This window comes from Apostichopus japonicus, chromosome 1, assembly GCF_037975245.1.
Source record: "Apostichopus japonicus isolate 1M-3 chromosome 1, ASM3797524v1, whole genome shotgun sequence".
NCBI lineage: Eukaryota > Metazoa > Echinodermata > Holothuroidea > Aspidochirotida > Stichopodidae > Apostichopus > Apostichopus japonicus.
In genome coordinates, this window is record NC_092561.1 from 15,498,218 (window position 1) to 15,510,286 (window position 12,069).

At 36.9% G+C, this 12,069-nt stretch overlaps 1 long non-coding RNA gene across 1 annotated transcript; it reads left to right on the forward strand.

The window, feature by feature from the left end:
• Positions 1-1,925: 1,925 nt before the first annotated feature.
• LOC139968942 (uncharacterized) lies at positions 1,926-8,883 on the forward strand. The gene is made up of 3 exons (XR_011793595.1): positions 1,926-2,731; positions 5,331-5,641; positions 8,424-8,883. It is a non-coding gene; the product is annotated as an uncharacterized lncRNA (long non-coding RNA).
• Positions 8,884-12,069: the final 3,186 nt, after the last annotated feature.

The following is a 12,069-nucleotide window of genomic DNA, read 5'->3' on the forward strand; positions in this document are numbered from 1 at the left end:
AAAATGCGCCCTTTTTTACCACTGCCAGAACAGTTTCCCTTGCCTCGGGCATTTTATTTGGCTCACGCGGTAGATCACTGGTAATGTGAGCCGAGGAAGTTACTTTTCCAAGCTCGTTCCCTTCGCTAGGCTTGGCGAGTCGATTACGTAACACGCATGCTATTGTTCCAGACTAATTAGCTAGAAAGGTGCAGAAGTTGACAGTGGCGAAAAATGAACGTCAGTCTTACTAAAGAGCGGATTTTCATATGTGGCTATGTCGCGATCATCGCAAGTGAAACTATTGAGTGTTTGTGTGTGGTGGGGGAGGACCTAGAGGTTATTTATCGTTATTGTTGGATTTATTATGGATTATTATGGATTCTAATACCTGCCTGTCTTGTCTCCTTACACCGTACAAACCTAGCAGAACCCTACGGTCATCATCGCAGGAATTGCTCAAGGAGAAGAGAACAAGATGCAAGACCGGCGACAGAGCCTTCTCAGTCAGCGCTCCCAGAATGCCTATACCGAACTCTGTGAGTGTATGCATTTCTCTTACCACTTTTAAAAACTGCTTTGAAAGCATATTATGTTCGACTCGCTTTTACTGTGTGATTGACTGTGTTTTAACTGTCATTGTGCATAGATACTACGTTTGGAACTAGTTACTTAATTCTGAACATTTGATTTTTTTAAATATTTATCTTTCATTTATTTAGTACGTTTAGACTCTATTTTGTATCGTTTAGTATTGGGTATTTGATCTGTTTTAGGATTTTGTAATAATTCTCATACTGTAATGTTTTTTTTTTTTTGTAATTTAAAAATTTTCATTTATTTACTACGTTTAGGGCTCTATTTTGTATCGTTTAGTATTTAGGCTTTTACAATAATTCTCTTACTGTACTATAGTTCCTCATACTTATATATATTTAAACCTGGACTATGATTGAATCTATTTACATGCTTCTGAAATTGTTTTGGAGTATATGCGTTTTAGTATCGTTTAGTACGGGTGTGTTTTTTTTATATTGTTGCCTTTGGCTTTTACTTTTTTTCTCTTTTTTTTGCGCAGCTTTGCTGATTATGCGCTATATAAATATCACTTATTAATATTATTATTATCGATAAATGGGCCCCAGAACGTGATCAACTACACGGTCAATGGCTTGAGAGTAACAGGTACATATGATACAATGTAAGATTACTTAAAATAAGAGACAACGAAACTGCATGTTTGAGGAGGGGGAGATAAGTCTGCCGTTTCTGGAATATAGGATGGCCCTTAAAAGAGCCGTTGGATGTCGAGCCTTCTACACGAGAAGAACAATCTACTTGGAGGTGGTGTACTTGGTGACAGCCTTGGTACCCTCTGAGACGGCATGCTTGGCGAGCTCACCAGGCAGCAACAGTCTGACGGCGGTCTGGACCTCCCGACTGGTGATGGTGGACTTCCTGTTGTAGTGGGCCAAACGGGAAGCTTCGGCGGCGATACGCTCGAAGATGTCGTTCACGAAGCTGTTCATGATAGACATAGCACGGCTAGAGATACCGGTGTCTGGGTGGACCTGCTTCATGACTTTGTAGATGTAGATACTGTAAGTCTCACGCCTGGTCCTTCGCCTCTTCTTGTCTCCTGGGTTGCGAGGTGCCTTGGACTTGGCGGCCTTCTTTGCTCCCTTTCCTGCAGCTTTTGGTGCCATTTTGGACGTGAAGTTTTCGTTGCGATACGGTAAGTAAAGCGATGAATGAATGAGTGTCCTCCACGCTGCGAAATGTATTTATGACAGATTTGATATCACTTCAGCGAAGCAGAAAAACTTCCCATATTGACAAAGCACGTGCTATGCATTGCACAGCACACACGAGCTGGCCAATCACAATGCGGAAGCTTTTCTTAATTCTTTCACGCATTGTACGATCAGGGCAAAGGGTGGCATAGAATCCCCTCATAAGGGCACTGTGCTGTAGCTTTAGAGTCCGGACTACTTGAATGAGAGCTTTCCGGCAGGCAAATCATTTCTTTGATTCGTTTCAAGTCGAAAACATACCCAAATTTACTTCATCATGACTGGCAGGGGCAAAGGTGGTAAGGCCAGGGCAAAGGCTATTGCCAGAGAAATTTCCAGGGGCCTTTTGCCCGGCCACCAGGGGCTTATTGCCCTGTAAAGTGGCTTTCAGGGGCTTTCTGCCCTAAAAAGTGGCTTTCAGGGGCCTTTTGCCCGCAGGGGCCTTTTGCCTTCAGGGGCTTTCTGCCCTCCCGTCGAGTCGTCGGCTTAAGTAGTCAGGCTCGTCCTAGGTCGAAATAATTAATTGCAATAATAATTTTTCATCCGCGACCAAGATGATGGCCAATTTCATGGTGTCCACCGGTGCCAAAAGGAGGATTAACGTCCTATTTTCGTATCTTGGTGGACATAACATTCCCAGAGACATAACACATTGTTTGTTTTATTAGATGCCCGATTTTGTTTATCACATTGTAACGGCATTCCTTAAATTAATGGTATTTTTGCGATTCTCCTAGTGCTTGCGTAACGGTGTTTCTGTGCAACGTATCTCTCGCAAAGTCACAGTAGAAGAATGTGGTCAGATTTTGTGCTGTAATTAGGTCCAATGGGGAAAAATTAACACAAACCTGCAAGTTTTAGATAGAAAACAAAATTTATATAGATCGTCCACTATTTTATTCAACTGATAATGCGTTTTAACGTTACATTCAACCCAATTCCTATCGCTCGATCTACAGGTGCTAATGCTGTTACTGTTATAGTACTATACATACGCAAGTATATCTCCCTAGGCATAATCATGACATTGGTCAGTTTTCGTGCTGTAATTAGGTCCAATGGTAATCAATTAACACAAACGTGCAAGTTTTAGATAGAAAACAAAATTTCTATAGATCGTCCACTATTATAATCTACTGATAAAGCGTTTTAACGTTGTATTTAACCCAATTCCATCGTTCGATCTAGAGGTGCTTATGCTGTGACTATGGTATATATATATAGCACTATCTACGTACGCAGGTATAGCTCCATAGGCTAAATCAAGATTTTGGTCAGATTTTGTGCTGTAATTAGGTCCAATGGTAATCAATTAACACAAACGTGCAAGTTTTAGATAGAAAACAAAATTTCTATAGATCGTCCACTATTATAATCTACTGATAAAGCGTTTTAACGTTGTATTTAACCCAATTCCATCGTTCGATCTAGCGGTGCTTATGCTGTGACTATCGTATATATATAGCACTATCTACGTACGCAGGTATAGCTCCATAGGCTAAATCAAGATTTTGGTCAGATTTTGTGCTGTAATTAGGTCCAATGGTAATCCAAGTTTTAGATAGAAAACAAAATTTCTATAGATCGTCCACTATTTTAATTGACTGATAAAGCGTTTTAACGTTGTATTTAACCCAATTCCATCGCTCGATCTACAGATGCTTATGCTGTGACTGTGGTATATGTGTAGCACTATCTACGTACGCAGGTATAGCTCCATAGGCTAAATCAAGATTTTGGTCAGATTTTGTGCTGTAATTAGGTCCAATGGGGAACAATTAACACAAACGTGCAAGTTTTAGATAGAAAACAAAATTTCTATAGATCGTCCACTATTTTAATCTACTGAAAAAGCGTGTTAACGTTGTATTTGAGCCAATTCCATCATTCTACATGTAGGTGCCTCTGCTGATACTTTGATAGTACTATCTACGTACGCAAGTATAGCACCCTAGGTACAGTCAAGACTATGGTCAGTTTTCTTGCTGTAATTAGGTCCAATGGGGACCAATTAACACAAACGTACAAGTTTTGGATAGAAAACAACATTTCTAGCGATCGTCTACTATTTTAATCTACCGATAAAGCGATATTACGTTATATTCATGTGGATTTCATCGCTCGATCTGCAGGTGCTAATGCTGGTAGTGCTATCTACCATAGCTTCATAGACATCATATATACCTTTGGTCAGGTTTTGGACTGTCATTAGGTCAAATTGGGAAACAGACAGCTCTCCATCATCAGAATTGTCTAAATAATCTATCTTCAACTACCCAGTATCATTCCAGACGTTTTACGTAATTATTTGGTGATGAAATAAGCCAACTTGTAAAACACGACTACATCCACAGTGTGTAAATAGCCTATGCTCAGCATATCACACACAGTTATTTTGTGATGAGGGACAGAATTAGTCAAATAATTGACAGAAAAAACATATTTGGGCGAAATTCCATGCCTGGCAGTTAAAGATCACATATTTTCAGACTACCATGAACAATTTTAAGAACTTTAACTCTTCATTTTAAGGTTAATACTAGGCCACAAAGCAACCACACACCCTTCTATATTTTCTATTATGCACAAAACTCTCACTGCAAAAATCAAACATGCAGTAACTCAACAGTGTAAATTAGAGAGTTCTGGACTAATTAACTTCTTTTCATGTTTCTTTATAAAGAAAAAATGTTTTTCCGCTCGCATGTACCTTTTGGGACATTCGAAATCATTTTTTCATGAAAAAATAAACAAAATACTGTACCATGTGTAGGACTTTAACATATAACCTAGCAGCACAGAGTGTGGTGCTCTTTTTGAGGGGGTATAGTTTCAGTCATTTCTACTACCCTAAATCATATCAAATTAACAAGACAGGTTTCATTTTGCTCTCTAGATATATATCCAAGCTCACATTTATAGTTTCTGAAATTTTGATGAAATTTTTTATGAGAAAGCACTAAAAATACAAAACTGTAGCCTTCAGAATCAATGTAAGGTTTGTGTACCGTGGACACTACAATACTCAATCATCTCAGTTTTATGGTGTAAATTTGTCAATTTTCAGACATAAACCATATGCTTCTGTTTATTTATCAAAGATTATATATCAGTGAGATCACATGCACATTTTCAAGCATTTTAGCCCATTTCTTGATGAAGAAATTGGCAAAATGCTATACACTTACTAATACAGTGGTGTATAGTTCAGTTGTATAAGTCATTCTGTCATATATGAGGTGGTCTAGTTACAGCCCTGTCATTGATACCAAATCAGTTCAAATACTCCCGAGTGTCTACTCAGAGTCAGAAAACACATTTCGAAGATGAATTTCATTCATTTTAACAGTTTTGGTTGAATATTGTTTCTCAAAAGAAGGTAAATGCATGAGTGCAATCCTAAGGTTTTTACACCATTATTCATTTCCAACATTATTACACCCCACTCTCTGCTAGTTTTAGTGTTAAAATTTGTAGTTTTTTTGCAAAAGCCTCCCTCATTTGTAGCATTAATGAATTGAAAGTATTTCTTAATTTCATTTCTACCTTTTATTGCAGTAAAAATGAGGATTTGAGAAAGAAATGGGACAAATTCTAGGCTTGACCAAATCCTCTGCATTACTCGTAAAGCTCGTGTACAAAGACCGAAGAGCTGAGACTCTGATCATGTCGTCAGCTACAACTGGACTCGGGAAAACTTCTTCGCCTTAATTCCAGCATGAATAAATCTATTGAAATAATACTTCCTATTGTAGAAAACTAATATTTCTACATGAAATTTGCTCAGAAGTTGTGGAGGACCGATATTTTGGGAGAAATCCTACTATCTATCGCTTCGTGGCAGCATGATTTTGCAACGATTGATGAAGGTATATGATGGTCGTTTGTACAAAAATGATCCTGCTGATGTAAAACACTTGCCATGATGTCATTCAAACGTACATTTTCAGATAAATTAAATTTGAAGTGGAATAATCCATGTTTTTTTAAAACGCTGGGATTTTCAACGTCTTGAACGCCAAATTAGGAAAGTAATCGTCCATTTGGTGAGCTATTCCAAACTTGACGAACTCTGTAGCCTACCAATTGACTACAACGTAACACACAAAAAGGTATACGTAACATCCTGACCTGTGTTGGCTTTTTGCTTCTCACTAGGTCAAATGACAAAGATTTACCCCAGGCAAATAATTTTTGGAAAGAAAACAAAGTTTTAAGGCTTCGCATACCTTTTTATATCACTGAATAAATGTTTTCACGATCAAACAAGCCATATTACTATGAATGTACTAGGTCAAAACATGTGTATTGGCCTTAGTGCTACAAACATACACAGTGATATCTGCATAGGTCCGTTCAAGACTTTGTTCAGTTTTCATGTTGTAACTAGGTCAAATCGTAGACCTTCGTCCCAAATAGGTAACTTTCGGACAGAAAACTATAATATCATGTTCTACACAAGTTTTCAAGTTAACGACAACATGTTTTGTGTTCAAATCAGCCCAATTTCAAACATGTACTAAATCGAGGCTGGTCCTATAGACTGGTATAGGCCTTTATCGTACACGATAATAGCAATTGGTACAATCAAGATATTGGTCAGTTTTCGTGCTGTAATTAGGTCAATTGGTCAGTTATCGCCAGGAATAAGCTAATTTTCGATAGAAATCAATAATATTATGATCTTCACACGTTTTCAAGTTAACGACAACATGTTTTGTGTCCGAATCAGCCCAATTGCAAAAATGTACCAAATCGAGATTGGTCCTATGGACTGGTATAGGCCTTTATCGTACACGATTTTAGCAATTGGTACATTAAGCCTTTGGTCAGTTTTCGTGCTGTAATTAGGTTCAATGGGGAACAATAAACACAATCGTGCAAGTTCTATGTAGAAAACAAAATTTCTAGCGATCGTCCACTATTTTTATCTACTGATAAAGCGAATTTACGTTAAATTCAACCCAATTCCATCGCTCGATCAACATGTAGGTGCCTCTGCTGATACTTTGATGGTACTATCTACGTACGCAAGTATAGCACCCTAGGTACAGTCAAGACTTTGGTGAGTTTTCGTGCTGTAATTAGGTCCAATGAGGAACAATTAATACAAATGTGCAAGTTTTGGATAGAAAACAAAATTTCTAGCGATCCTCCACTATTTTAATCGACTGAAAAAGCGATTTAACGTTATATTCAACCGGATTCCATCGCTCGATTTGCAGGTGCTAATGCTGGTAGTGCTATCTGCCATAGCTTCATAGACATCATATATACCTTTTGTCAGGTTTTGGACTGTCATTAGGTCTAATTGGGAAACAGTAAGCTCTCCATCATCAGAATTGTCTAAATTATCTATCTTCAACTATCCAGTATCATTCCAGACGTTTTACGTAATTATTCTGTGATAAAATAAGCCAATTTGTAAAACACGACTACATCCACAGTGTGTAAATTGCCTATGCTCAGCATATCACACACAGTTATTTTGTGATGAGGGATAGAATTAGTCAAATATTTGACAGAAAAAACATATTTTGGCGAAATTCCATGCCTGCCAGTTAAAGATCACATATTATCAGACTACCATGAACAATTTCAAGAACTTTAGCTCTTCATTTAAAGGTTAATACAAGGCCACAAAGCAACCACACACCCTTCCATATTTACTATTATGCACAAAACTGTCAGTGCAAAAATCAAACCTACACCAACTCAACAGAGTAAATTAGAGAGTTCTGGACTAATGACCTTCTTTTCAGGTTTCTTCATATAGAAAACATGTTTTTCAACTCATATGTACCTTTTGAGACACTCGAAATCATTTGTTCATGAAAAAATAACCAAAATACTGTACCATGTGTAGAACTTTAACATATAACCTAGCAGCACAGAGTGTGGTACTCTTTTTGAGGGGGTATAGTTTCAGTCATTTCTACCACCCAAAATCATTTCAAATTAACAAGACAGGTTTCATTTTGCTCTCTAGATATATATCCAAGCTCATATGTATAGTTTCTGAAAGTTTGATGAAATGTTTGATGAGAAAGCACTAAAAATACAAAACTGTAGCATTCAGAATCAATGTAAGGTTTGTGTACCGTGGACACTACAAAACTCAATCTTCTCAGTTTTATGGTGTAAATTTGTCAATTTTCAGACATAAACCATTTGCTTCTGTTTACTTATCCAAGAATATATATCAGTGAGTCCTCACACAATTTTGTAAGCATTTTAGTCCATTTCTTGATGAAGAAATTGGCAAAATGCTATACACTTACTAATACAGTGGTGTGTAGTTGGGTTGTATAAGTCATTCTGTCACATATGAGGTGGTCTAGTTTCAGCCCTGTCATTGATACCAAATCAGGTCAAATACTCCCGAGTGTCTACTCAGAGTCAGAAAACACATTTCGAAGATGAATTTCATTCATTTTAACAGTTTTGGTTGAATATTTTTACTCAAAAGAAGGTAAATGCATCAATGCAATCCTAAGGTTTTCACAGCATTATTCATTTCCAACAATATTACACCCCACTCTCTGCTAGTTTTTGTGTTAAAATTTGTAGTTTTTTTGCAAAAACCTTCCTGATTTGTACCATTAAAGAGTGAAAAATATTTCTTAATTTCATTTCTACCTTTTATTGCAGGAGAAATGAGGATATGAGAAAGAAATAGGACAAATTCTGGCTTGATTAAATTCTCTACATTACTCGTGAAGCACGTGTAACAAAGACTGAAGAGCTGAAAGATCTGATCATGTCGTCAGCTACAACTGGACTCGGGAAAACTTCTTCGCTCTAATTCCGACATGAATAAATCTATTGAAATAATACTTCCTACTGCAGAAAACTATTATTTCTACATGAAATTTGCTCAGAAGTTGTGGAGGACCGATATTTTGAGAGAAATCGTACTATTTATCGCTTCGTGGCAGCTAGATTTTCCAACGATTGATGAAGGTATACGATTGTCGTTTGTACAAATATGATACTGCTGATGTAAAACACAATTACCATGATGTCATTCAAACGTACATTTTCAGATAAATTAGATTTGAAGTGGAATAATCCATGTTCTTTAAAATGCTGTGATTTTTAACATCTTCAACGCCAAATTAGGAAAGTAATCGTCCATTTGGTGAGCTATTCCAAACTTGACGAACTGTGTAGCCTACCAATTGACTACAACGTAACACACAAAAAGGTATACGTAACATCCTGACCTGTGTTCGCTTTTTGCTTATTGCTAGATCAAATGACAAAGATTTACCCCAGACAAATAATTTTTGGAAAGAAAACACAATTGTTAGGCTTCACATACCTTTTCATATTACTGAATAAATGTTTTCACGATCAAACAAGCCATATTACTATGAATGTACTAGGTCAAAACATGTGTATTGGCCTTAGTGCTACAAACATACACAGTGATATCTGCATAGGTTCATTCGAGACTTTGTTCAGTTTTCATGCTGTAACTAGGTCAAATCGTAAATTATCGTCCCAAATAAGTAGCTTACGGACAGAAAACTATAATATCATGTTCTACACACGTTTCCAAGTTAACGACTAAATGTTTTGTGTTCAAATCAGCCCAATTGCAAAAATGTACTAAATCGAGACTGGTCCTATGGACTGGTATAGGCCTTTATCGTACACGATTTTAGCCATTGGTACAATCAAGACTTTGGTCAGTTTTCGTGCTGTAATTAGGTCCAATGGGGAACAATCAACACAAACGTGCAAGTTTTGGATAGAAAACAAAATTTCTGACGATCGTCTGCTATTTTAATCTACTGATAAAGCGATTTAACGTTAAATTCAACCCAATTCCATCGCTCGATCTACATGTAGGTGCTTATGCTGGTACTTTGATAGTACTTTATACATACGCAAGTATAGCACCCTAGGTACATTCGAGACTTTGCTCAGTTTTCGTGCTGTAATTAGGTCCAATTGGGAACAATTAACACAAACGTGCAAGTTTTGGATAGAAAACAAAATTTCTTGCGATCGTCTACCATTTTAATCTACTGATAAAGCGATTTAATGTTAAATTCAACCCAATTCCATCGCTCGATCTATATGTAGGTGCTTATGCTGGTACTTTGATAGTACTATATACAATGCAAGTATAGCACCCTAGGTACAGTCAAGACTTTGGTCAGTTTTTGTGCTTTAATTAGGTCCAATGGGAAACAATCAACACAAACGTGCAAGTTTTGGATAGAAAACAAAATTTCTAGCGATCGTCCACTATTTTAAACTACTGATAAAGCGATTTAACGTTAAATTCAACCCAATTCCATCGCTCGATCTACATGTAGGTGCTTATGCTGGTACTTTGATAGTACTATATACATACGCAAGTATAGCACCCTAGGTACAGTCAAGACTTTAGGTCAGTTTTCGTGCTGTAATTAGGTCAATTGGTCAGTTATCGCCACGAATGAGTAAATTTTGGATAGAAATCAATAATATCATGATCTACACACGTTGTCAAGTTAACGACTAAATGTTTTGTGTTCAAATCAGCCCAATTGCAAAAATGTACTAAATCGAGACTGGTCCTATGGACTGGTATAGGCCTTTATTGTACACGATTTTAGCAATTGGTACAATCAAAACTTTGGTCAGTTTTCGTGCTGTAATTAGGTCCAATGGGGAACAATCAACACAAACGTGCAAGTTTTAGATAGAAAACAAAAATTTCTAGCGATCGTCTACTATTTTAAATGACTGAGAAAGCGATTTAACGTTAAATTCAACCGGATTCCATCGCTCGATCTGCAGGTACTAACGCTGGTAGTGCCAACTACCATAGCTTCATAGATATAGTCTATACCTTTGGTCAGGGTTTGGACTGTCATTAGGTCAAATTGGGAAACATTCAGCTCTCCATCATCAGAATTGTCTAAGAAATGTTTCATGAACTACCCAGTACCATTCCAGACGTTTTTACGTAATTGTTTAGTGATGAAATGAGCCAATTTGGTAAACACGACCACAACGACAGTGTGTAAATAGCCTATGCGCAGCATATCACACACAGTTATGTTGTGATGAGGGCTAGAATTAGTCAAATAATTGACAGAAGAAACATATTTGGGCAAAATTCCATGTCTAACAGTTAAGATCACATATTTTCAGACTACCATGAATAATTTCAAGAACTTCAGCTCTTCATTTTAAGGTTAATATTAGGCCACAAAGCAACCACACACCCTTCCATATTTACTACTATGCACAAAACTGTCAGTGTAAAAATCAAACCTACACCAACTCAACAGAGTAAATTAGAGAGTTCCGGACTAATGACCTTCTTTTCAGGTTTCTTTATAAAGAAAACATGTTTTCCAACTCACATGTACCTTTCGAGACATTCGAAATCATTTGTTCATGAAAAAATAACCAAAATACTGTACCATGTGTAGAACTTTAACATATAACCTAACAGCACAGAGCGTGGTACTCTTTTTGAGGGGGTATAGTTTCAGTCATTTCTACCACCCAAAATCATATCAAATTAACAAGACAGGTTTCATTTTGCTCTCTAGATATATATCCAAGCTCACATCTATAGTTTTCGAAAGTTTGATAAAACTGATTATGAGAAAGCACTAAAATTACAAAACTGTAGCCTTCAGATTCAATGTAAGGTTTGTGTACCGTGGCACTACAATACTCAATCATCTCAGTTTTATGGTGTAATTTTGTCAATTTTCAGTCATAAACCATATGCTTCTGTTTATTTATCAAAGAGTATATATCAGTAAGATCACATGCACATTTTCAAACATTTTAGTCCATTTCTTGATGGAGAAATTGGCAAAATGCTCTACACTTACTAGTACAGTGGTGTGTAGTTCAGTGGTATAAATAAATCTGTCACATATGAGGGGGTCTAGTTTCAGCCCTGTCATTGATACCAGATCAGGTCAAATACTCCCGAGTGTCTACTCAGAGTCACAAAGCACATTTCGAAGATGATTTTCATTCATTTGAACAGTTTTGGTTGAATATTGTTTCTCAAAAGAAGGTAAATGCAGGAGTGCAATCCTAAAGTTTTTACAGCATTATTCATTTCCAACAATATTACACCCCAATCTCTGCTAGTTTTAGTGCTTAAGTTTGTAGATTTTTAGCAAAAACCTCCCTGAATTGTACCATTAATGGTTAAAAAGTATTTCTTTAGTTGATTTCTACCTTTTATTGCAGTAGAAATGGGGATCTGAGAAAGAAATGGGACAAATTCTAGGCTTGACTAAATCCTCTACACTGCTCGAAAGCATGT